The 26796-nt window shown below is 39.6% G+C and overlaps 1 protein-coding gene and 1 pseudogene across 1 annotated transcript in view; one reads left to right on the top strand and one right to left on the bottom strand.

The window, feature by feature from the left end:
- GULP1 (GULP PTB domain containing engulfment adaptor 1) overlaps positions 1 to 26796 on the bottom strand; it is a 1103064-nt gene that overhangs the window by 686103 nt on the left and 390165 nt on the right. The window lies entirely within an intron of this gene.
- Positions 14530 to 14661, top strand: LOC129489093 (uncharacterized; annotated as a pseudogene).

Genomic DNA, 26796 nt, shown 5'->3' with positions numbered 1-26796 from the left:
ACTGGCCTGCGAGCACCGTGCGCAGCCCCAATTCCCACCTGTGCCTCTCCCTCCACACCTCCCCACAAGCAGAGGGAGCCAGCTGCAACCTTGGCTAGCCCAGAGAGGGGCCCCCACAGCTCAGTGGCGGGCTGAAGGGCTCCTTGAGCATGGCCAGAGTGGACACTGAGGCCAAGGAGGTGCCGAGAGCGAGAAAGGCTGTTAGCATGCTGTCACCTCTCAGTATTAGCTGATGGTAATTTGTATTTGTGAGTGATCAGTGGTGATCTCCCCTTTATCATTGTTAATTATGTCTATTTGATTCTTCTCTATTTTCTTCTTTGTTAGTCTGTCTAGAGGTGTATCTGTTTTGTTAATCTTTTGAAAAAAAACAGCTCCTGGATTCATTCATTTTTTTGAAGAGGTTTTCATATTGCCTTCAGTTCTACTCTGATCTTAGTTATTTCTTGGCTTCTGCTAGCTTTTGAATTTGTTTGCTTTTGCTTCTCTAGTTCTTTTAATTGTAATGTTAGGGTGTCAATTTTAGATCTTTCCTGCTTTCTCCTGCAGGCATTTAGTGCTATAAATTTCCCTCTAAATACTGCTTTAGCTGTGTCCCAGAGTTTCTGGTACATTGTGTCTTTGTTCTCAGTGGTTTCAAAGAACTTATTTATTTCTGCCTTAATTTTGTTATTTTCCCAGTAGCCATTCAGGAGCAGGTTGTTCAGTTTCCATGTAGTTGTGTGGTTTTGAGTGAGTTTCTTAATCCCGAGTTCTAATTTGATTGCTGTGTTGTGTGAGAGGCTATTTGTTATGATTTCCATTCTTTGGATTTGTTGAGGAGTGTTTTACTTCCAATTATGTGGTCGATTTTAGAATAAATGCTATGTGGTACTGAGAATATGTTATGTTGATTTGGGGTGGAGAGTTCTGTAGATGTCTATTAGGTCTGCTTGTTCCAAGCTGAGCTCAAGTCCTGAATATTCTTTTAATTTTCTGTCTCATTGATCTGTCTAATATTGATAGTGGGGTGTTAAAGTCTCCTACTATTACTGTGTGGGAGTCTAAGTCTCTTTGTAGGTCTCTAAGAACTTGCTTTATGAATCTGGGTGCTCCTGTATTGGGTGCATATATATTTAGGGTATTGCCCTTCTTTGTCTTTTTTTTACCTTTGTTGGTTTAAATTCTGTTTTATCAGAGACAGGATTGCAACCTCTGCTTTTTTTTTTTTTTTGCTTTCCATTTGCTTGGTAAATCTTCCTCCCTCCCTTTATTTTGAGCCTATGTGAGTCTTTGCATGTGAGATGAGTCTCCTGAATACAGCACACTGATGGGTCTTGATTCTTTATTCAATTTGCCAGTCTGTGCCTTTTAATTGGGGCATTTAGCCCATTTACATTTAAGGTTAATATTGTTATTTGTGAATTTGATTGGTCATTATGAAAGTCCACATGGTTGGGTTATGAGAGGAGCCTGAATTCTGCTGAGATGTAGGCATAGTAAAATGATAACCAGCTATTGTTCTGGAGGTCACAAGATTTGTAACTTCCCCAATATACCTGTGGCTAAAACATCCCCATTATATAACCTGTGATTGGCCTTTTGAGATGTCTTTTCAGACTTTAACATTTCTGATAACCAGCTCTACCTCGACCTGCAACTTGTGACTCAACTGGTCCTGTGGCCCCAACCTGGAGGCTGACTCAGGGTACAAGGATCATTATTCATACCCCTATGATTTCATCCCTAATCAATCAATCAACATTCTCCATTCCCTAGCCCCCTGCCCAACAAATAATCCTTGAAAAACCCTAATTTCTAAGCCTCTGGGGAAACTGATTTGCATAATAACTGCATTAGTTTTAGAAAGTCAGTTTAGTTTTGGGGAGGGCTATTATCATCCTTGCTTTAATGTTAAATTATAAACTAAATTCTTCCCACAGTAGCTTGGCCTACCCCCAGGAATGACCAAGGATAGCTTAGAGGTTAGAAGCAAGATGGAGTCAACTACATCAGATTTCTCTTATTGTCAATTTTGTAAAGGTGGTGTCAGCTGTTAGAAATCTTCTTATTCTTTTCTTCATTTTTAACACTTTGTACTTGTTTACACATGATATTGCAATCAAACAATCATATTGTCTGGAAAAGATAATGTTTTACCTCCTCCTATTTTTTTCCTCCTAAGTCATTTCATTGGCTAACGCTGTAAAAACTATTACTATTTATTTGAATGGTGACAATGTACATCCATTTCAATTCCACTTGTTAATCTTTTAAATTATCTTTTAAAAATTGTTAATATATCATACAACTAGAGAGATATTTGTGAAATCAAAGAGAAATAGCACTTTGTTAAATAAATATGATGTACAGTTTATTTTGCTTATTCAAATCCAGATTTTCCCACCTACTAATTGGGATCACTTGGTCACATAAGTTATAAAGGGGGGTAATTGTAGCTTCATGAGAGATGAAGCAGCTTGCCCAAAGGGGACTCAGTGACAAAACATTGAAGCTTGATTTAAACTCAGGCTCTAATTATTATGCTATGATAAAGGAGCTCTTTAGCACATTGGTGCTGTATTACTATTGCCTGTATTTAAATTTAATATAATTACAAAATAGAGTTTGTATCTTTGAAGGAAAAAGCTTTGATAAATTTGATAATGATTTATTGTTTTTGTTGTTACATCAATCTTTCCTTCATATTAATAGGTTAGAGCTAATTTTTTAGTATTTTTTTATGCAGAGATATATTTGGCATTTATTCGCCTTTCTTTATGTAAACATTATTGCTATCAGAGCTAAGGATACTCCGAAAGTAATGTTACTAATGAAACTTTGTTGTTTCTTTGCTTTTTTAAACATTTTATTTTGTTTTAGATTCGGGAGGTCAATGTGCATGTTTGTTACATAGGTATGTTGCCTACTGGTGGAAGTTGGGCTTCTAGTGTACCCATTATCCAAATAGTGAACATTGTACCCCACTGGTAATTTTTACATCCTGTTAATTGGTATATTATTTTTCTAGGGCTGCCATACAAATTACTACAAACTCAGTGGTTTAAAACAACAGACATTTACTCTCTCACAGGTCTGGAGGCCAGCAGTCTAAAATCAAGGTGTCAGTGGGACTACATCCTCTGAACGTTCAAAGGGAGAATGCTTGTAATGCATGGCAGGAGAGCCCCAAATCGGAGCTTAACCCTGTAAGGGTTCTTGATTTTGCCCAGGAAAGAATTCAAGGGCAAGCCAGAGGTAGAAGAAAACATTTATTGAAGAGGCAGTGTTACAGCTCTGGAGATGTTAGAGCTCCATGACTGCTTCTGCAGAGCAGGGCTACCTCGTAGGAAGAAAATAGCAGCTCAGGGCAGTTTTGCAGTCGTATTTATACACGCCCCCGCACCCTTTTTTTTTTTTTTTTTTGAGACGGAGTCTCTGTCGCTCAGGCTGGTGCGCAGTGGCGTGATCTTGGCTCACTGCAAACTCTGCCTCCCAGGTTCAAGCCATTCTCCTGCCTCAGCCTCCTGAGTAGCTGGGATTACAGGCATGCACCACCGTGATTGGCTAATTGTTGTATTTTTAGTATTTTGTATTTTTGTATTTTTATATTTTAGTAGCGGTTTCACCATGTTGGCCAGGCTGCTCTCAAGCTTCTGACCTCAGGTGGTCTGCCCGCCTTGGCCTCCCAAAGTTCTGGGATTATAGGCGTGAGCCACCGCGCCTGGCCTATACCCACTTTTAATTGCATGCAGATTCAGGGGTGGTTCATGCAGACATTTCTAGGCAAGGGATAGTATCATTGGGTCATTGCCATGGAAAGGGTCAGGGCAGTAACTCTCAGGTGTTGCCATGGCAACAGTAAATTGACATAGCACACTGGTGGGCTTTTCTGATTGAAAGCTGCTTCTGCACTGGCCCTGTTTTAGCTAGTCCTCAATCTGGTTCAATGTCCAAGCCCCATCTCTGGAGTCCAGTCTGGCTTCCTACCTCACTTGCTAATCTTTTCCAGCTTCTGGTGGCTCCAGGCTTTCTTGGCTTGTGGCGGCGTAACTACAATCTTTCCCTCAGTTTCCCAGGCCCTTCTCTCCTTTGTGTCTCTATATCATTTCCTGTGTCTTATAAGGATACTCTTATTGGATTTATGGCCCAACCTGATTCAATATGATTTCATCAAGATTCTTACCTTAATAAAACCTTCACAGACCATATTTCCAAAATAGGTCACATGAGGTCACATGAGGGTATTATTCAGATCACTACAATTGCTAGAATGAACTAGGAAAAAGTAGAGCGTTAATAGGTCTATTTAGTCAAAGTAGTAACATTATAGCTAATTTAATATTTATTTCTTTTAATCCTCAAAATTAATATTTCTGAAGGCAAAAGGAACTGAAAGTGGTAATGCCATTACCAACGTTATATGTTCCCTCTTCAATCATAACATACAAATAGGAAGCAATCAGCCCACTGCCTCATACATGATGTTCAGAAGAGTTAAATCCCTTTCCAAGTGAATACCTTATTCTCCATTTAAGCAGACATTCCTCTTGCATACCTGTAATTTGTCTTATGTTTGAGTAGCTAATGATCTTTTAAAGAAATGTAAACATGAAATTTCTCTGAGAATTACTCTGTGATCTCAAATCATTAACTTCTTATAACCCTGGTTTTCTCATTGTAAAATGGGGACAATAAAATTATCTCACAGGAATATTCTGATGACCAAATGAGATAAAATGTATGACGCTTTATGGAAAGCACTATAAAATCATAGTGGATATGTCAGTATTCTCATCAGTAAATAAAATACAATTTGAAAAGTTCATTTATTTAACTTTTAATATTAAAAGGTAATCATTCAGTTTTCATTATTTTCCTGTTAACATGCTGTCAGATTTTCCATATCTTTCTGTAGCTTAGCAAATTGGTGATGTTATTTTTATTTCAGTTTAAATAATTAGAATGACAAGTTTGCAAAGACTGGTAATGACTAGGAAAAAAATTATACCTAATTAATTTACTATTGAAATTAATTTTTTGCTCTTGCTTATTTTTTCCTTCCTTGTATAGTAATATTACTTTTATACTATCCCCATTTTCCACATAAGAGACTTGATGAAATTTCTCTTGGGCAACACATGATAATTATACAAACATGTTGTTCATCAAATTGAATTCCTCAAAGGCACTAGAAAAATTGATGATTCCGTGGCAAAGTTTGTGATACTCTTGAGTACATACATTGTGAAAGAAGACACATTTAGAACTTCACTCAAGAGGTATTTGAATCACATCACTTGGGAAACTGATACTCATCATTAATTAACTGGGTTAGACCTGAAGGGCTATTAAAGTAAGAGATTCAGGGGGTAACAAAGAGAGAGAGAGAGAGACATATGGGGAATCAGGAAGTAGGTCCACTTGAAAACAAACAAAAAAATAAGGACATGGCAGGTCAGCACTCATGATAAAGAAAAGACTATTTATATGCGTACCTGTACCTGTATTATATCTTATCTCTCTCTCTAAATATATGTCAAAAATATACACATACACACACACCACACATACCTCCACACATGCACATACATATTTATTTCTATATAGGCTCAGAATTACTATTCCTAGTTGTTAATACTCATTGCCAACAAATGCTGCCTCCATGGAACTATTTTGTTTTTATTGTGAGTAAAATCTCAGAGATACTAAAACATGAATGTGAAGAAATTGATACATGAGCAGGACAAAATTATTTTTTAAGGACAAAATTTAAATGTAAAATAAAATACATTTTCCTCCACTAATCAGAAGGGCAATTAGAATTTTATGCTAATCTTTTAATACAAATAATTTATTGCAGCATGTATTAGGGTTCTTCAGAGAAGCAGAACCAATCTCAAATCAAGGTGAAGATTTATTACAAGTTTGCTCTGCACATTGAAGGCCTGAGAGCCAGGGGAGCTGCTAGCATAGTTCCAGTCCAAAAGCTGGCAGGCTCAACACCCAAGAGGAGCTCACGTTTCAGTTCAAGTCCAAGGGCAGGGAAAGATTGATCCCCAGTTTAAGGCAGTCAGGGAAGAGGAGTTCCCTCTTATTCTCAGAAGGTCAGTTTTCTTTCCCATTCAGGGCTTCAACTGATTGGGTGAGGCCCCCCCTCCCCCCCCCCACCATCTTAGCACAATCTGCTTTACTCAGTCTACTGATTCAAATGTTCATCTTGTCAGAAACACCCTCACAGACACACTCGGAATAATGTTTAACCAACTGTATGCATACCCTGTGGCCTAGTATAGTTGACAGCTAAAATTAACCATCCTAGAACACTAAGCTTTTCTATTGCCCATATTGACACCTCAGAGATTTATTTTAAAAAGATAGTATGGGCCGGGCACGGTGGCTCACGCTTGTAATCCCAGCACTTTGGGAGGCCGAGGCGGGCAGATCACGAGGTCAGGAGATCGAGACCACGGTGAAACCCCATCTCTACTAAAAACACAAAAATTTAGCCGGGCGTGGTGGCGGGCGCCTGTAGTCCCAGCTACTTGGAGAGGCTGAGGCAGGAGAATGGCGTGAACCCGGGAGGCGGAGCTTGCAGTGAGCCGAGATTGCGTCACTGTACTCCAGCCTGGGCGACAGAGCGAGACTCCGTCTCAAAAAAAAAAAAAATAAAAAAAAAGAATACCATTTCCTGTTCATAAATGTTTTCTTTTCTTACTTCTAGTTGACTGAGGGCAGAAACCATAGTGTGTGCTGTGCGCAGTACTGTTTTTGTCTCCCTCAGCACTGAGCATATAATGGGCTCAACAAATACTTTTCGAATAACATTAATACCAATTACTTTTACTCATATATAGTAGGTAGTTAACTGATTTAGATATCAGCTAATGAAGATTTGATATTTACCATTAGTTTATATATTAGGTTTTCAAGGAAGTTCAAGAAATTGTGAATATGTTTCTGTAGTGCTTAGGCCAACTGTTTCTCAAAGGAATTTTTTTTTTTTTTTTTTTTTTTGAGACAGAATCTTGCTCTTTTGCCCAGGCTGGAGTGCAGTGGCGCTATCTCAGCTCACTGCAAGCTCTGCCTTCCGAGTTCATGCCATTTTCCTGCCTCAGCCTCCCGAGTAGCTGGGACTACAGGCGCCCGCCACCGCGTCTGGCGAATTTTTTGTATTTTTTTAGTAGAGACGGGGTTTCACCGTGTTAGCCAGGATGGTCTCGATCTCCTGACCTCGTGATCTGCCCGCCTCGGCCTCTCAAAGTGCTGGGAATACAGGCGTGAGCCACCGCACCCGGCCTCTCAAAGGAATTGTTAAGACAATGTTACTCCCTTCATTTTGGTTGAGTTAGGGTTTCTATTTCCTTTAGTTTCGGTTCCTCAAATTATGTTCCTCTGATATGTTTACAATTTTAAAGGCACCTCTTTAGTCAATGGGGAATCTGAACACTTTATTCTTAGTGACACTAAAGAGAAGTAATTGGCCATGTTAATATGTGGTTGTTGGCTTAGCAGATTCTCATACCAGTTGTTATGTCTTGATAATTATTCCAAAAATGAATTTTAGTTTAGGTTAAAGAACATGGCACTCATTCACGTTTAATTAAGTCTTTTTAGAAAAATATACTGTGCCATTCAAACAGCCTGGTCTTATATTAAGAGTTATCTTAATCATTTACTGTACCCGTGGCCATATTTTCCTCATAACTACAAATATTTAAAAATAGTTGATCAAATAATTTCAGGTAATTTCTCACCCATTATTACTTTGATCAAGGTGATTTCATTTTTCAGTTTAAATTATTTTATATTTACAAATGCCATATGTTATGAACTTTTAATTTAGTTCTGAGGTGAAATATGGGTGCATATGTGCATGTGGGTATACATACATATATGATAGGGACAGGAGGCAGACAAATTCCTAGGTAGATTGGGGCAGGTCCCTGGTGAAACCGAACCTTCAAGCCAAAGAACCTGAAGCCGGAAAACCAGGCTATCAGTTCCAAGTGGAATCCACCACCTGGAGTGAGATTTTTGCCTTTCTGCCAATGAAATGGTGCTTTTTCCAGGCCCTCCCATTGATCAATCAGGATGCATTTCCTTCATTCTGAGTCCATAAACACCTGAGATTCAGCTACACATCAGGACTCTGCACCTGCAGGTAGGAGCCACCCACTTGGGTCTCCTCCCTACTGAGAGCTGTTTTGCTGCTCAATAAAACTCTTCTCCATCTCACTCACTCTCCAGTTGTCCATGTAACCTTATTCTTCCCGGATGTGGGACAAGAAGTTAGGGCCCACTGAGCGGCAGGCACAGAAAGGGCTGTAACATGTTTTTGGCTGGCTGGCCGAGCTGTGAACTATGACACGCTCCTGTTTGCCAGACAGCAGGAGTGAAGAGTGGCAACCCTTCTGAGGGCCTAGACCTCAGGATTTCCTGAGCCAGAGCTGTAACACTATAGCCCCCTGCCCACCACTGGCATCGAGTGGCTGCCCCATGTGATGGGAAGTGGCAGTGGGGCCAGGCCAGCCTGGAAACTGTAAGCCGGAGCAAGGCGGCAGAACTGAATGAGCTGATACATGCCACTCCACCCCCCACTTGCTGAGCTGCTGGCAACAGGATCGAGAGAGTTGTAGCATGCACCGCCTCACCCCTTGGAGCTCTGCAGTTGCTGACATCTCTGAGTTTTCAGGCAACGTCATGTTCCTCATCCAGACTCCATCACCTGCATTGGAAGCTGTTTATGGTATGCCTGGTCCAGCCACAGCCTCACATGGAGCCAGCAGCTGTGACGGCACCTGGAGCTGTCCACCCCACCACAGCAGCCAGCTCACTTGGCTATGCACAGTGGCTGGACAACACATTCACTTGCTCACACACCCTTCATCACTCCATGCTTGGCTTGCTCTCAGCGGGCATAGGATCCAAGTCAGTAGCATGGTCCAAGCACAGCCTGCTGAGCCAAGTGGGTGGAATGAGCCCAGTGGGTGTGAATGAAACTCAAGCAGAGGTACCACCAGTCACAAAGGTTTCTGGCTGGCAAAGTGACACCTGAAGGATCCTGTGACATTTCTGGGGCCTCATCTGGGATCTGCAGAAGACTGAATAAAAGTGGACTTGCTGCTTTCTGTCCTTTTCAGAGTCCCGAAACTCCACAATAACCAGAATGAAAGAAAAACATCGGCCTCTGTTGGCCAGGTAACACTGACTAGCATGGCTGCTGGACTAAAGACACGGAGGACAGGCTTGCTGGGGAGGAGGACACTGTCAATCCCCCATCACTCTCAGGTGTTGGGAATGTTGGCTTTTTTCCAATCCAGTTTCCGTTCACGGATGTCTAGCCACAGCGTCAGATTGGAGTAAGGTCCTGGGGCAACTGATGGCATCTAGCCAAGGCCACACCTTGGTGTTGCCTGAAGGCCCCAAGACCAGCTGCAGTCTCCAACAGCCCATTAGGGTGTGAGTGCTAGGACTTCCATTCTTTCCTGTCACATTGTCTTTCTTTTGTGGCTGTCATGGCTCCTATCTTTTTATAATATACAATGTTAAGGGTGTTGTTGCAAACCAGAGAGATAGTATAGTCATCAGGAGTGTAATCCAGAACACTGTGGTTTATATCTATTCTTAGAAGCAAGAAGCATGTAACGATTGAAACCTTTCTTTCCTCTGTTGAAGAAATTTATTAGCATAGGGCAAGAGGCTACTTCCCCCAGGCACCCCTCTGTCCCCTGAATTTAAGTTTCTTTTGTTTTTGTTTTTGTTTTTGTTTTCCACCATGGCAGGAGCCAACATAATCCTGAAAATACAGGGATTTTTTCCATGCAAAGATTGATTTTTTTTCCTTTTGGGAGGCATCTTATTAGGCCAGGTCCCCAATTCCTGAGACTCCCTTTTTCTCCCTTGTTTGAGGAGAACCTGGTTCCACAGCGTCACGTTAGCATTCTGCTTATGATAGGGAAGCAATGGAGAAGCTGCCCTGATGGTTTCTGACGGCAATTTTGTGAGGGCAACATGGTATTAATTTAATGGGTCCATACACCCTCCTAAGGCACCTTTTTGTCCCAAATTTGATTCCAAGCTTTGGTTTGAAGCCCTAAAAAGGAAAACTAGATCTGAGGCACCCAAAGGTAGTTACAGTGGAAGACCAAGGCACAATGCAGGTGAGTATGACTATCCCTGCCGATTAGGTCTTCTCACTTCATGAGTGGAGAACTTGCTCACATCCGTGGCATAGACAAGGACTAGGGAACCCACAGGTTACCAACAGTGTGAGGATAGGGCAGGATAGGTAAGTGAGAATATCCCTACCCACTAGGCCTCCCTGCTACATGGGTGGAGCCTCTTGGGGATACCAGGACTTGGGAAGGAAAGGAGAGAGGAAAAAAGGGGACCTTTTTTTCTCTCTCCCACAAACCCTGGGTTTTCACTGGAAGAGAGAGGAACTAAGGGATGCCTTTTCCCCTCTCTTCCAGATGGGTAACCAACCATTTTCAGCCTTTACTCCTCCTGAATGCATCCTGAATCACTGGAACTTCTCTGACCCTCAGACTCTGGAGAAAAAGTGCATCATATTCCTTTGCTCAAAGGCATGGCTGGATTATGTTCTGCAGGAAGGAAAAGCTTGGCCTCAGGAAGGAAGCATTAATTTTAATACCATCCTGCAGCTGGACCTTTTCTGTAAACATGAGGGCAAATGGTCCGAGGTTCCATACTTGCAGACTTTCTTTGCCTTGCAGGGTAATCCAGACCTTTGCCAATGTTATAGAATTGATTCAGTCCTAACAGCCATCTCAGGAATGGCTGCAAAGAGAAATCCCAAGGGACTAGGGAAGCAAACCCTAGAGGTACCTTCAATGGGGGAGTCAACCCCTCTAGTCCTGCCACTTCTGGTCCACCCCATCCTCCATATCCAGATTCTTTCTCAAGCTTGCTCCATCCTAGAAATCTTCATTTTAGGCAGGTCCCAGTCTCACTCCTGCCCCTACAACAGATGCCAGGTGAATATGGCCTCATTAGGGTTCAGGTTCCGTTTTCTCTATAGGACTTAAGGCAAATCAAGGAGAATCTTTTGCAAGTTTGCAGAGGACTCTGACAGGTATACAGGGGTTTTCCAGAATTTAACCTAAGTATTTGAACTGTCCTGGAAGGATGTTATGTTACTTTTGAATCAAACCCTGACTACTGCTGAAAAGCAGGCCACCCTGCAAGTGGCAGAGAATTTTGGGGATAAGCTTTATATCTCATATAGTGCCAGGGAAGAGGATGAGCCTTATCTATTGAAAGAATAGAAGTATCACTGGAGGACCCTAAATGAGACCCCAATGATAAAATGAGAGAATGAAAAATGAAGCACTTTCAGGTGTGCATACTGGAGGGCTTTTGAAGCACTAGAACTAAGCCTCCCAATTACTCCAAACTGTCTTTGATAGACCATCGATTAGATTAAAATTCCACTACCTTCCTGGAAAGGCTAAGAGGAGCATTAAGACAGCAAACCTCTTTATCTCCTGACTAGTTAAGAGACAACTAATCCTAAAGGATACATTTATTACTCAGGCAGCCCCTGATATCAGTAGGAAGCTGCAGAAACAGGGCATGGGGCCAGATAGTACCTTAGAGAACCTGCTCAAAGTGGCCACCTTGGTCTTTTACAATAGGGATTGGGAAGAATCCCAAGAGAGGAGACACAACAAAAAGGCAGAGGGTCTAATGGCCACCTTGCAGGCTCACAAACCCCAGAATCCCTGCGATGCACCTGTTAACTGCTACAAATATGGCAAGCCAGGGAACATTAGGAAGGACTGCCCAAGCAACACGAGGAAGCCACCTTGACCATGTCCAATTTATGATGTGGACCACTGGAGGGTGGACTCTCCCTGGAGATGCAGATCACTGGGTCCAGAGCCAGTCTTTCAAATGGTCCAGCAGGACTGATGGGTCATGGGGTCCCTCTCCACAGCTCCGGTGGTTCAGGCTGCCATTACCCTCCAGGAGGCCTGGGTGATTCAGGAACTTGAAAGGAGGAAGGTGGACCTCCTCCTGGACACCAGAGTGGGCCTTTCAGTTCTCCTCTGAAATCCATCCCTTCTCCTCTCTTAGCATGACCGTGAGGGGTGTCTACAGAAAGTCTTTAAACTGGTATTTTTCCAAACCCTTACTTGTAATTGAGGAGATGTCTTGTTTACTCCCACCTTTTTAATCATGCCTGAAAGCCCAACTTGTCAGCCAGACAGGGATATTGTGGCTGGTATGGGAACCACCTTCCTGATGGTTCCAGGACAGACTGTTTGCGTCTTTCCAGTGGAGACTGATATTAACCCAGAGGTTTGGGCAACTAAAGGGAAAATTGGCTGAGCCACAACCACTACACTGGTCCAGATCCACCTTAAGGATCCTACGTCCTTCCCTAACCAGAGACAATATCCACTACAACCAGAAGTTAGGAAAGGGATAGAAGCTATCATTGACAACTTGAAGATGCAGGGCCTCCTCAAACCCTGCAAGAGCCCTTGTAATACCTCTATATTGGGGTTACAAAAACAGCCGGGAATGGAGACTGGTCCAGGTCCTCTGCCTCATTAATGAGGCTGTGGTTCCAATTCATCCAGTGGTTCCCAGTCCTTATGCCTCAAATATCTGGGGGAACTAAATGGTTCACAGTCCTGGACCTAAAGGATGCCTTTTTCTACATACCATTGCACCCTGACTCCCAGTATTTGTTTGCATTTGAAGATCCCTCCAACAAGACCACCCAGCTAACCTGGATGGTGTTACCTCAGACAGCCCCCACCTGTTTGGGCAGGGGTTGTCAAAAGATCTCTCTGAGTTCCTTTATCATCAAGTTAAAGTTTTATAATACGTAGATGACAGTTTCCCTTGTGCCCCAAGTGAGGAAATCTCTCAGGAGGGCAGTAGGGTTTTTCTTAATTTTCTGGCTAACAGAGAATATAAGGTCTCAAGATTTAAGGCTGAGAATGAGCACATGCTGTTGGAAAAAATGGTGTTGATAGACTTGCTTAATGCAAGGTTGCCACAAACCTCCAATTGGCATTAAAAAAAAACATATCTATGATGCACAACAAAGAGAGGCACAATAAAACAAGGTATGTCTGTTATCATAGACTTTAACTTTTGTTTTATTAATATATTCAAAGAATAAGTTATTTAGACGTTGGTCTTCTCATTTCCTTAAGAGAGCCAATGTCTGGGATTAACCTCCAAATCACATAAATTCTTATGTAAATGGATTGCTAGAAATTATGAATTTGGGCAGCCATCTGGTTTCAAATATGTATGAGCTTAGAAGAGAGTAGTGTTTTATTCTTCATTGCACATTTTCTCACAAAAGATGGCCTCTTCTAAATATAACATTAAAAAGTAAAGAAAGAAAGGCTAACCTTTCATTGCAACTTCTCTGGAGTTGAAGTGCTTTCCTCTGATCTATGTAGAAAAGACAAGACCCTTCAAAGCATCTATACTTGTTAAGGATCAAAGAGAATACTTCTAAATGAAAAGGTGGAGAGATAAAAATGAAAGTTATCGGTGGAACTCTGTCCTAGTCTTTTAGTATCCTAGAATCACTATTCTTTTTATGATAATTTCTAATGCTTGGGGATCTTCAAAAATAAAAGCACCTATCTTTTGAAGTCAGGTCTAGAGATGACAGGCCAAAGTGCTGTATAAGGAACTACTGCTTTGGGGAAATTTGAATCCAACCAACTGGGAATTATAATCTTTAGGACAGAATATAGAATTTCACTCACACAAAGACCAGAAAAGAGAAAAACTTCAGCCCAAAACAGACAAAGGAAAAAGGCCAGAAAAAAAAAAAAAAAAGGCATTCTCACCATTCTCACCATAAAGATTAGATGGAAAAAAATTCAACAAAACAGAGTGAAGGGCCATGTGCAGTAGCTCACACCTGTAATCCCAGCACTTTGGGAGGCCGAGGAGGATGGATCATGAGGTCAGGAGTTCAAGACCAGCCTGGCCAATAGTGAAACCCTGTCTCTACTAAAAATACAAAACAATTAGCTGGGTGTGGTGGCATGTTCCTATAGTCCCAGCTACTCGGAAGGCTGAGGCAGAAGAATCACTTGAACCTGGGAGGCGGAGGTTGCAGTTAGCTGAGATAGTGCCACTGCACTCCAGCCTGGGCGACACAGCGAGACTCTGTCTCAAAAACAAAAACAAAAACAAAAAGCATTAAAGTATGGAGCAGTGATTTCTGTAATACAAGGGTTGCCCCCAGAATAATTGTTTCAGGAGATCTTTCCCACCATCTATCTATACTAAATGATTGACATCATAAAAATTTTGTCCTTCACTAAACCTCAAACATGAATTCCTAAAGAATCGGATTATGTGCCCAGTCATAGTGGTTATCCTGGATACTCAAACAGAAAAGAAGCAGATTAGAGACTTGTCAATTCAATATTTCAGCAAAGAGTAAAGAAGATGAAGAAAAGAAAAGAAAATATTAGTTTTTGCAACTACATCCAGGAGAAAGCTGTGCTTTCAACTCTGTGCATAGAAAAATTCCATCCTATAGCTTCTCGGCCTTTTGGCTAAGATCAAGTGTAGAAACACTGCATCCAAGAGATATTCAGAGTTGGTACAGGGACTGCCCTAGACAGAGGTGGAGCTAATACCCCATATCATAAGCTCCTCATATTCCATACAGCTCCATACTCCAAAGCCACAGATTTTTGTGAGTTGAAAAGCCTAAGGCAAGTCTCCTAAAATTAAGATTGCTTGTCCCCAACAAGGCAAGAAGAATTCTTATTTGATCTGAGAAAATACACTTTCTAACGCCACTACAAGCAATATAAACAGACAGCTGAGAGTCACCAGATATTTATGTTAAATTCAGACCTCAAAATGGAAGCAACGAAATTAACAAAACTAAATCATGAGAAAACAGTTAATTAGGGATAAATGAATTTAATATAATAATTACAGTTGTAAAGATAAGAAAGGATAATATATTTTGAAAGTAGAGGATAGGGAAAGGGAAATAATGCTAATTAAAAGCTGGATCAAATCAACAAAGCTTATGAAAATAAAACCAAATCAAGAATGCAATAAAGGAAGTCAACATGGTAGAATTCAGTAATCATAAGGACTGTGGGTTAATACCTATTGAAATACAGAGACTTTAGGACTATTTTACAATCTGAACATACATGAAATGATTGCAAGAGATACAAATAATATAGAAAAGGCTGCAAATAAAGGGAGAGAGACAGATATACTTGACCGAGGATATTTTGAAAAAACCAAATGTGATATCACTACCAAGAAATGCAGAAATTAGAAATTAATACGTTTAGTGGACAGAGTATTATTAAAAATTAATCAAAATGAATAATTCAAGAAGATATGATGAACAGAATTATAAGGTATCAAACAGCATCATTTTGAAGCAAATAGAGAAAGAATTCTGCAAGTTATTCAAAGAGATGCTGGCAAATACACCAACTATTTGTGGAGATTTCAACATCCTTTTGTTAAGAATAAGCAGATCAAATTTTTGGAAAAAAAAGTTAATATTTGGGGAACATGAATGATTATCTGTCTAAACATTGTGTGTGTATATTTTATATGTGTGTGAATATGTATGCGTACATATATACATATGTATATATAATGTAAATATGCAAAAGCAAAAAGTCTAAATTGTTGTTGTTTAAATAGCAATCAGTGTTTTAAATATGAATTCCATTTAAGGAGCTAAAGAACAATCTCAAATTTTCCAAAGTAAGAATCTTTTAAAAACTATTTATCCCCCAGGCAAAAATGAATTAGATAATTAACAAGAAAATTGCCAAAATTAAGTATTACTTCACATTCTGCTATACAGTAGAAAGTTCTAATAATTAGTAGATTAGTAGTTCTTAGTTGCAGCCACCCTTCATACACCTGTTCTTAGACTAATTGGGAACCAGACCATGTGACCTCTAAGTGCCTTTAACCTTAAATTAATTGTAAGTCTCTAATAATCTTGGATTACAGTTTCAATATATTAGGAAACATTCTTTTCTGTGTCTTTCTCTTTATCACAAAGGCTTGGTGAAAACAAGTGGGAGATAATTTATTTTTCTAGGCTAAACTTTAATTTGATTATTTTAATACCAATGACACTAAATTTCACAAGATTAATAAAACACATTTGAGGCTGATTAAATAGTCACTTCTAATCATAATCACTCCTTAACTTGCTTAAAAATTATGATCTTAGAGGTACATTTTTATCTCTAATAGAAATATTAAACTACAAGCAAGAATAATTTCTGAGCCATGGGATTCTTCTCTGAAGGCTTCTGCAAATGTTAATATTCTCTTTTCTTGTTCAGTTAACACACACACACACACACACACACACACATTCCTAGCAAAATATTTTGGTTAAAAGTCATGTTTCTTACTCAAAAGGATATAAAAATTTCAAATACTAATTGGAAAATAAAGTGGCTTAAATGAGATATGCAGACTGCCAATTTATGTTTTCTTTAGAAACCTATAAAAGAAAGAAAAAAGCAGTAGAATTTTAAAAAGGAAAGACAAAAAGACAATCCTAACAAAGAAAAACAAACAAAAGAAATACTTATATAAACTGAAAAAAGCATTAAAATATCAGACATCTTGATTTCTGGCTCTTTAGGGATCCAGTTAATAAACAAAAGCATCAGTTGGGCCCCGACCAAATTCAAGACAGTATACCTGATAACAGAAAGTATCTGCAGGAAAATAAGACATCTAACAAAGTAAGGAAAATTTTATGCAGGCAGAATGATATGACAAATTGAAAATCAATATAAAATCAAAATATGTGGCTAGGCGCAGTGGCTCACGCCTGTAATCCCAGCACTTTGGAAGGCCAAGGTGGGCGGATCACTTGAGGTCAGGAGTTCGAAACCAGCCTGGCCAACATAGTGAGACCCTGTCTGTACTAAAAATACAAAAAATTAGCCAGGTGAGGTGGCGTGCGTCTGTAATTCCAGTTATTCGGGAGGGAGGCTGAGGTGGGGGAATTGATTGAACCTGGAGGCAGAGGTTGCAGTGAGCCAAAATAATGCCACTGCACTCCAGCCTGGGTGACAGAGTAAGACTCTGTCTAAAAAAAAAAAAAAAAAAAAAAAACAAAACCTGAAACTTTTTATTAAAATATTAGGAAGCAATCTATTTAATCATTTTATTTTTCACATAAGTGCCATGGGGTAAATTGTCACTGATGTAGAATGTTTACAGTAGCCCATGGTTTACAACGCTTGTCTACGGAAATACTTAGATGAAGACCAAAGTACAAATTTCTGTTGCCTTTTGCTATGCATTTGCACTTCATGGTTTTGCACACTTTCTAAGTCTCCTAAAAATCTATGGTCCAAAAGAAATAAGAGCCTTCTCACATCTGACTAAACCTTGTCTGTATCACTTTTAAGAATACGAATTTCAGGAAATAATGTGAAGTGGTATCAGCAGGATGGAGGAATAGGACGTCATAGACTGCACTACTATAACCAAACTCAGGTTCAGCTGCTCTTCACTCAGAAGCCAAAACTCCAGAAACCAGGGTCGGTGTGAGGAAAAGCAGGTTTATTCTGGAGCTAACAACTTAAGGAGATGGTGAACTTGCATTGTAAAGACCATCTCCCCTTTTCCTGGCTGGCCAAAGGCGTTTTAAAAGGAAGGGGCTTGGGAAACTGTGCAGAAGTTAGCTAAGTGCAGATGAGCATGGCCTGTTCCAATGATTATCTTGAATAACAGGCCATTTGGTAGTCTGGCTGGCATCAGCTAGATCGCAGCAGGATTGAACATTGTATGCTCAGCTTTTTTTCAGGGGTGGGTATTTCACAGCCTTGGTTTTATCTCAAGGTTAGTTCTTGGAGCTGTTAAGCTAGTACACAGTAAAGCATGGTGAAAGAATGACTATTTACTTTTAAGAAGGGAGTGACTGCCTCAGTTACAAATTCTCCACTGTCAATTTTTTATTCCATTTCTATGGAAAAGGGGCATCTACTCTAGTCTAGTTACTTTCTGCTGAATGGGGGTGTTGACTGGGGACTTTGGATTGAAACTCTTTGACCTGGCAGCATGCTATGTTCAGGTCTTTGTTTTGTTTGTTTGTTTGTTTGTTGTTTTATTTTTGGGTCCTTAGGAGGACCCAGTTCAAAGTTGGAAAGTATATAGGGCCATTTCTGGGGTGAGTGTTCCCGTTAGAAGTAAATTTATAAACAGGAGTTAGTATAGTGCATAGAGTCTTAACACATTTGGCTTTTTTTTTTTTTTTTTTTTTTTGTATCAGTTGGGTTTCCCACCACGGCAGAAACCGGAAATAGCCTACTATAAAATATGTTAAAAGGACTCAATTTGTGCCTGTTTCAGGAAGCCATTTACATTCATGACAGGGCAACTGACAACACTTTCTCTCAAGTCAAATGGGTTTTTGGACATATTTTGACAATGCTTTTTTTTTTGTAGAATATGTTTAATCTTTTAGTTTTTCCCTTAGATTGTGGTCTCCAAGATGACAATCAAAAGGTTGTAGGAAGGGGAAAGTCACAATTTCTCCTGACATTTCTGTAACCAAACGGTGACATTTCTGTAACCATTTGATAGAAAATACCAAATTACTAGCAGTGGTCTAGTATTTTGAAATACTAGTCTTTGAAACAGAGGATAGACAGGAGTTAACTAGAGAATATATGGTCCCCATATCAATATGAAAGTCAGTAAATTTGCTTCCCACTGTTAATTGTACCTGGGCTCCTGTATGGATATAATGACAGGTTGGTTAAACATACATATTCAACAGGTTATAGGAGAAGTTATGAACATTTATAAAGGTGATTCTGACACATGCATATTGAACAAACATACATGTAACATATGAATTATATTCATCTTGGAGTGGAGACCTAAAATTTAAAGTATTCCAACTAGGTCCTATACATCAAAAGGTTTTTTCAGGACACAAAGGCACACAAATACACAATCTCTGTAAACTCGTCAGAACCAGTCCATGGTCAGTGGTATTCTTATCTTGGGAAAGTTACTGAAATCAGCCTCTTGTCCCTTCAAAGTTATAGTTATGGTTAGTGGAACATGGGCAGGGAGCATGGGAGATCTGTTAGCATCTGGTAGAACTGCAAATCATTTTAATATTGTTTATCTCGAGGTCAGTGCTTGTTTAGAAACCATGTGGCAGTTAGAATGTAGTTTATTCTTTAAGTGTAGAGGTGCATGACTTGGCCCTTGCCTGACATGGACTTAGGTTCTATTTATAATTTGGTATCTTATTGCCACAAAGAATGTTTTGTCAGTCTTATGATCTGTATTTTAACATTAATGCTGCTCAGCTGTTGTATCTAAACCATAAAAGGGAGGAAGTATAATGAGACATGACTGACCTTTTATACCATCATGGCTGGGAACTGGGTTTTTAATTTCTTTTTTTTTTTTGGAGCCGGGGGTTGAGGGTGTCCTCTTGGCCCCTTGGTCTGTTCAGTCAGTGGAGGACTTAGGATTTTTGTTGTTGTTGTTGTTTATATTCCTCCTTCTTTGGGCAAGATATGCCAGATACAACATCAATGGCCAAGGTTTTATTTTGTCCCATATCATTGCCAGACTGGTGCGGCTACCTGTCCTGGTCCATCATGTCCCTCAGTGGGACTCCTATGGCCAAAGGACTTAGAGCCAGAAGACTTATAGCCAATTAATCCTTCCAGACCAGGCAGGAATGGAGGTGGGAAGGCACTCATTAACTCTTAAAACCTTTTAGGCAACATAAGAGTTAAAAACTAAAAGCAAAAATGCAAGTTTACAAAATTGAATAATTTATAAGTTCTACATATTGAGCTGCTGTTTAAGCATCTGTATACCCATCTTTGATTTGGAGGGTCTGAACAAATTTTATCCCTCAAAATTCACTTTTATAATCTCATGTATCCACCTCTTCTACAATAGTCCTTGGGCTTAGAGGGAGGGTGCTTGACATTATATAGCTTTAGTAGCAGTGCATAGGCAAGCCAAAACATATTGACTCAGTAGGATTGCACAATTTTCAAATTTTGAAGATATTAGGCAGAGAGATATTTTTTGTTGTTGTAGTACCCAATTTCTGTAAGCTGTAAATAGCTCAAAACGAAAAAAAGTTTTCTTGACTTTGGAAAACAAAATATAAAGAATTAGCAATGTTTTAAACAAAAATGTCATCAGCCTTTTTCAAGTCTTGATAATGACAGAAAAGGAAGCTCACACATAGTTAAACCTTCAAATTATTTAGTGATATAGATTGGCTCTGTCTCCACCCAAATCTCATCTTAAATTATAGTTCCCATAATCCCCACGTGTCATGGGAGGGACGTGGTGGGAGGTAATTTAATCATGGGGGTTTTTACCCTCATGCTGTTCTCACAATAGTGAGTTCTCACATGATCTGATGGTTTTATAAGGGGCTTTTCCCCCTTTGCATTGCACTTCTCCTTCTTTCCACCATGTGAAGAAGAACGTCTTTGCTCCCCCTTCTGCTATGATTGTGTTTCCTGAGGACTCTCCAGCCATGCTGAACTGTGAGTCAATTAAACGTCTTTCCTTTACAAATTACCTAGTTTCGAGTATGTCTTTAGTAGCAGCATGTGAACGGACAAATACATTTAGCATCAAGGATCTAGAAGCAAAATTATTAAATAAGTCTTAGTGTCTTTGTATTAGGGCCTGTCCACATGTTTCATGAAAGCAGTTAAATATTCTGATAGTCACCTTCTCCAGGTCTAAAGTCCAACCTTTGGTTAACTTAAGTTTGGTGTCAGATACTGGCATCAACGTTTAAGATTTAGCAGCAGTTCATGGATATGTATATCCAGGAGTCAAAACCCTGTAACTTAATGGCACAAGGATTAGTTAATAGCACCTAGGACCTTTTCAAGGAGCTTGAGGTGGTGATATTGGAGTTTATGACCTGATTTAAGAGTTACAAAAAGATTCTACAACCTTGTAGTCATTTTTATAGCTTTGTTAAGTCCCCAGCAATAAGTTTAGGTCAGAGACTTAGGATTTTGATTTCAAGAATATTTATTAAAGATGTTAAAAGGCTCAAAACATTTCACCAAAACAAAAAAATATTTGTTCATTTAACCAAGATTGATAATTAAAAGACTTTAAAAGCAATATACAAAGTTATATGAATATAAATAACTTAACCCTTTTAAATTTTAGTTTTCCTAAAGAATAAAAAACCTACGAATATAATATAGAAATTATTTTGCTATTAATAAAATGTAAAATCTTTGTTTTTTAAGCCAAGTACCAAAAAGGCAAAACTTTCTGCAGTGTAATTGCTTCTCCTTATGGGAAGCCCGTTTAGATAACCCAAAAGTCAAACCTGTTGAAAAGAGCACATGAATTTAATCAGACACAGGAAGAGTCTGTTCAAGGTTATGAGTATAGCAGGGGAATACATGACTCTTAGTAATAGCATGAGAGGTTCCGGATTACATTGAAAAATTTAGACTTATCAAGAAAAATCAAGAGTACAGATAAAGTTATACTGGAGGTAAACACTGCTTTTTTAGATCTTTAAGATAAAATATTAGAATTAGGCCACAACAACAGTTGGAACTAGAGGGAAAAAATTTCGGGAGTGATGAAAAAACTGAAGGAGAGAGTTGTCATCTCAAGCCTTCTCAAGGGGAAGAAAAGCTGAAAGCAACAAGACACAACCAATGTTGAACCTCTGAGTTATGAATCTAAAAAGTTTTTAAAAGAAATTGGTTATATAATTAAAAATCAAAACCTCCTTTAATTTCCCTAAAAGCAAAGTAATACCTTAAGTAACCCTTGTTTTAATGTAAGGGGCTAACCTTTAGAAACACTATTATAATGGTTTCCTTTTTAATTATAAACAACTTCATTAATTACTTACAACATTCCTTTTATAAATTCTGTTTCTTATACCTTATAACCACTTACACAGCCCATTTATAACATTTTTTAATTTCTTACTTGTCTTACATTAGACTTCTTTTTAAAAATAACCAGTTATTTTACTTTAAGACAAAAATTTACCACACAAGATCTTTTTTAGATAAAATTATTATTTTCAAATAATCTTACCAAAAATATATTTTTTTTTTTTTTTTTTTTTTTTTTTTTTTTTTTGGAGACGGAGTCTCACTCTGTCACCCAGGCTGGAGTGCAGTGGCGCAGTCTCGGCTCACTGCAAGCTCCGCCTCCCGGGTTCACGCCATTCTCCTGTCTCAGCCTCTCCGAGTAGCTGGGACTACAGGCGCCCGCCACCACGCCCGGCTAACCAAAAATATTTTTATATTCATAACTTTTCTCACATCTCTTTTACTTCCTATTTTCTTTTTACCTTTTTTAACTTTTGAATAACTTCTAAATTATATAAAATTATTTTTTCTCAAGAACACAACTTAAAGAATTATATAAGAATTATATATTAACTAGAATTCTTATTCTTAGTAACCTTAAATTTTAGTGAAAACCTAGGAAGCAAGAAATCCTGAACTGTCTATCAGATGTGAACATTTTATAGATGAAACCACTCCACAATTTTAGAAATATATTTTCCCATATTATAACCCTTTCTTAGTTAGAAATGACCCAAATATTCAATAAGCATCCAAAATAATTTTAAGATTTTAAAATTACATAAAAAGTTTACCTGGAAGCATTTATCCTATTTTTATGCACTTAATTTTTTTTAACAGTTTATCTAGATTACTTCTGAAAAATGAAGATTTAGACAAACTAGTTGTTATTTAAAGTTATTTCTCTGTTAATCATTTATAAAGCCTGTGAACATCAGGTGTTCACCTGAGTAAGAACCTTAAACACAAAGACATTTTGCCAATAATTCAGAAGCCTGAGCTCTTTGATATAAAATGATTGGTGTGAGAAAACACTTTAAACAGTCCATTTTTAAGGCATGATAAATCTAAGTACGTGCAGCCAGCCTGTGGATGTAACAAACCACACAGCTCACACACCTAGAAGGTCAATAAGCAAACAGAATGTAGAGGAGAGGTCAGCCCATAAAAGGGAAGAAAGTTTTGTTATTGGGAAATCAAAACTTAAGTGGGGAAGGGGACTGGGGAAAAACCTTATAAGGGGGATAATGAAACTTAGGCAACATCCAGGAAGAATTGTAACCCCATAGTACTTGATTAGTGAGGAACTGGGGGAGGGACTTATTACATGCTTGGGGATAAATTACCTGCTGTAACTGCCCCAGGTGTGCCTGCCTACCAGGCAGCCATTAAAAGTCTCACTTCTGCTATTCTTCATGTCTCCAAGGGTTTGGCCAGGCGAATATGTGTTTCTCATAATTGGCATATCTAGACAAAAATGAATGCCAACAACTTGGAAGATATTTCTATTTTTATTTCATTCATGATTTCAAAACCATTTTTTATTTATCAAAAGTTACTAAATGTACATGAATTTGAAAAGCATTTCGACTGACTTAATTTATGAATACTCATTTATTTATAATCCAGTTTGGTACATGTTAGACACAACACATACATACACATACATAAGCACATATAAATATGTATACACACATACAAACCAAGACCCAATAGCTTTTACCTCAGAGCTCTTGCCATCAGAGTGTATCACAAACTCACTGGCCTATAAAAGATAGCTGTATCCAAAATTTTTTCATTAATGAAACTGGGGCCGGCACAGTGGCTCACGCCTGTACTCCCAGCACTTTGGGAGGCCAAGGCGGGAGGATCACGAGGTCAGGAGATTGAGACCATCGTGGCTAGCATGGTGAAACCCTGTCTCTACTAAAAACACACAAAAAATTAGCCAGGTGTGGTGGCAGATGCCTGTAAGTTCCAGCTACTCGGGAGGCTGAGGCAGGAGAATGGCGTGAACCCTGGAGGCAGAGCTGGCAGTGAGCCGAGATCGTGCCACTGCACTCCAGCCCGGGCGACAGAGCGAGCCTCCATCTCAAAAAAAAAAAAAAAAAAAATTGGAACCTGTCTACATGGCTAAACTTTGTCTCCATAGGTAATTGCATGAAAGCTGTTGACCAAAATTTTTGGTAAGGCACTTTAGATACCAGTTTAATTTTTGAAAACTCTTTTACCCTTTTTTTTAAGTTTCAAAAGTTTTCAATGTTTACATTTTAACTAGAACTGGCTGAACTGTATAAGAAAAACAAAATATCCCAAGTAACTTTGATTTAAGTGGGTTTTATCTCAATATTAGTAGCTCAATAGCAGCAGATTCAAAGTAGACAGAAAAGAGAGAATTAGGGAGCTTTAGAAGCCGCTACTTAACTCTATAGTTGCTGGTTAACCATTTGAGGCCTGAATTTTTCTTGCTGTAATTTGCCCATCAGTTTAAAATGTGCACAAAAATGGGGATAATATGTGACCAGCTGGAGTCCCAGAAAATCTGGCATGTCTTGGAACTTTCATGTTTCACCTTTTAAACAATTAAAAACCAAAAAACATACAAAACCCAAAACAAACAGAGCACTCCCAAGTTAATTCCCAAAAAAAGGGAGACTAAAGAGATGTCTTCAAAAATCTTATCTCACACCAAACAGTACCACAAATGACTCATGCTAGGTCCAAATGGCAGAAGCCCAAAATGCAGAGGCTGAAGATTCCTGGTGTGCACACCAGTTTGACTTACTCAATCTTGGATCCATCAACTCCCAGATACTGCTTTCCCTTGCACTGACTAAGCATTGCAATCAGCTGATGCCGTGAAGGAGAAAAAAGAGAGATTCCCTGAGACAAAAGCATTCTCAGCAGCTGCTGAGATCCCAGAAATCCCGGCTAGGATCCTAAAATCCCAGCTGCAAGGATGGTCTTGTTACCAAAACACCAGGGGTTCATCTAGGTCCTGGGGTTCATCTAGGTTCTGCTGCTCACTGTAGAGAAAGCTAATGACTGGCACAATGAGTATTGCCAAGTGCCAAGGAAAAGGCTTTAATCGGGTGTTCCAGTGGAGAAGATGAGAGCTCAGTCTCAAATCCATCTCCCTGATTGACTGAAATTAGGGGTTTATATAGCAAGGAAGAAATGTAACTATGTATGATAAAACAGGATCTCAGGAGTAAGAAGGCAATTATGATGAATGAGGGGCCTGGCGTTTCATTATTTACATGCCTTGATTGGGTGAGTTTCAGTTCGCTGATACTTTTTGAAAGGCCTGGGAATCTTTTCCTGAGGAAGGAACTCAGATAAAACAAATGTAAAGTTTCAAGCCTTAAGTTTGCCTAGAGAATACTGCACTGGCAGTGAGCTGCACTCTTTTTTTTTTTCTAATGGGGAAATGGATTAAAACCAGAGGATCAATTTCTATGTTTATCCAAAGACAGCTGTCTATGGAACTATTGGGTTAGTTCAGGTTTTATAACCTGATATGATTTGGCTTTGTGTCCTCACCCAAATAAGTTTTGGCTTTTGAGCAGTGAGCAGCTAAACCTGAGTTCAGTTGCACTACCTGCCACAAAAAGTTTAACTAGCAACTATCCACAGACAAAAATGCCTTGGTGAAAGCCTCCCAAACTGGAAATAAGCCTGAGTCACCTAAGTGGCTCATAAAATGTAATAAAACCCACATGGGAATGGTAAGAGAAATGGTCTTTCACTGTGCTGCCCCTCCCCAACCCCAAGTCAGCATAGTACTACATAGAAAGGATCCCCCAGGGATCATGCTTTCTACAGAGAAAAAATGGAAGCAGAGATTGACATTTAGATTCCCTAGCATTTTAAAACACTTTCCAGGGTGGCTAGACTACCCAGGTTCAGGTAGAAGCAAAGAAAGTGGAGCCCACAGCACCCAGCACACATCTTTGTGGTAGCTCTGCATACCTGCCAGTGGTATCAGAGCTCATGAAACTCAGCTGGTCACTCACAAAACTGATAAAAAGTTTTACCTGCCTGGAATCCTTAGATGGCCAACCTGAAGGACCAGCCTTGGATTGTACCTTGGGGCCCCACCCAGGAATGGAGACGACTACTACAGCGAATTTCAGCAAAGAGCAGGGGCTAGTTCCACAACTCCTGGGAAGTTAACAGCACTTGGCAAAAATCAGGGGTTAGATTTGCACCCCTCCCCCAGAATTTAAATAGCACTCAATTCAGCCTCAAAGCTCACCCCAAAACCCTGTGAAGGCAGAGAGGTAAACCTCCACTGTGCATTTCTGCTTTGCATAGCAACTGGTCCTGTCCATTCCAATCAGCAACTGCACCTAACTTCCGGGCCCCTCCTGCAACCCTGTCCAACTGATGAACTCAAATAGCAGTACCATATGGCCATGGACTACACCGTGTGGGCTGGCCACATTACAGGTGATTGCAGTGCTCATCCACAGCTCAGCATAATTGCAGAGCCCAGCCAGCTGCCCCACCTCCACTCAGACTAAAAGCAACAGCTCAGCCATTTAGAGAATCCAAACAAGTTCTGCTCCCCAGTGTTGTTATCCTTGACCCATCCATAATCACCAGCTAAACAGTGAAGGCTTTTCCCTGCCAAACATACCAGAAACCCAGAAAAGGTAGCTGTCTCTTCAAATGCAAAGACAGCAACAGCAGAAGACAAGGATTGCAAACAACCAGGAAATTATGACACTTCCAAAAAAAAAACAGCACCAGCAAAGCCTCAACAATGGTCTCCAAAAAACGAGATCTATTAAATGACAGAAAAAGAATTCACAATAATCTTCTTCTTTTTTTTGGAGACGGAGTCTTGCTCTTGTCGCCCAGGCTGGAATGCAATGGAATGATCATCTCAGCTCATTGCAACCTCCACCTCCCAGGTTCA

Source organism: Symphalangus syndactylus, chromosome 8 (genome assembly GCF_028878055.3).
Source record: "Symphalangus syndactylus isolate Jambi chromosome 8, NHGRI_mSymSyn1-v2.1_pri, whole genome shotgun sequence".
NCBI lineage: Eukaryota > Metazoa > Chordata > Mammalia > Primates > Hylobatidae > Symphalangus > Symphalangus syndactylus.
The sequence above is the reverse complement of the archived record's forward strand: the minus strand, read 5'-3'. Positions and strand labels throughout refer to the sequence as shown.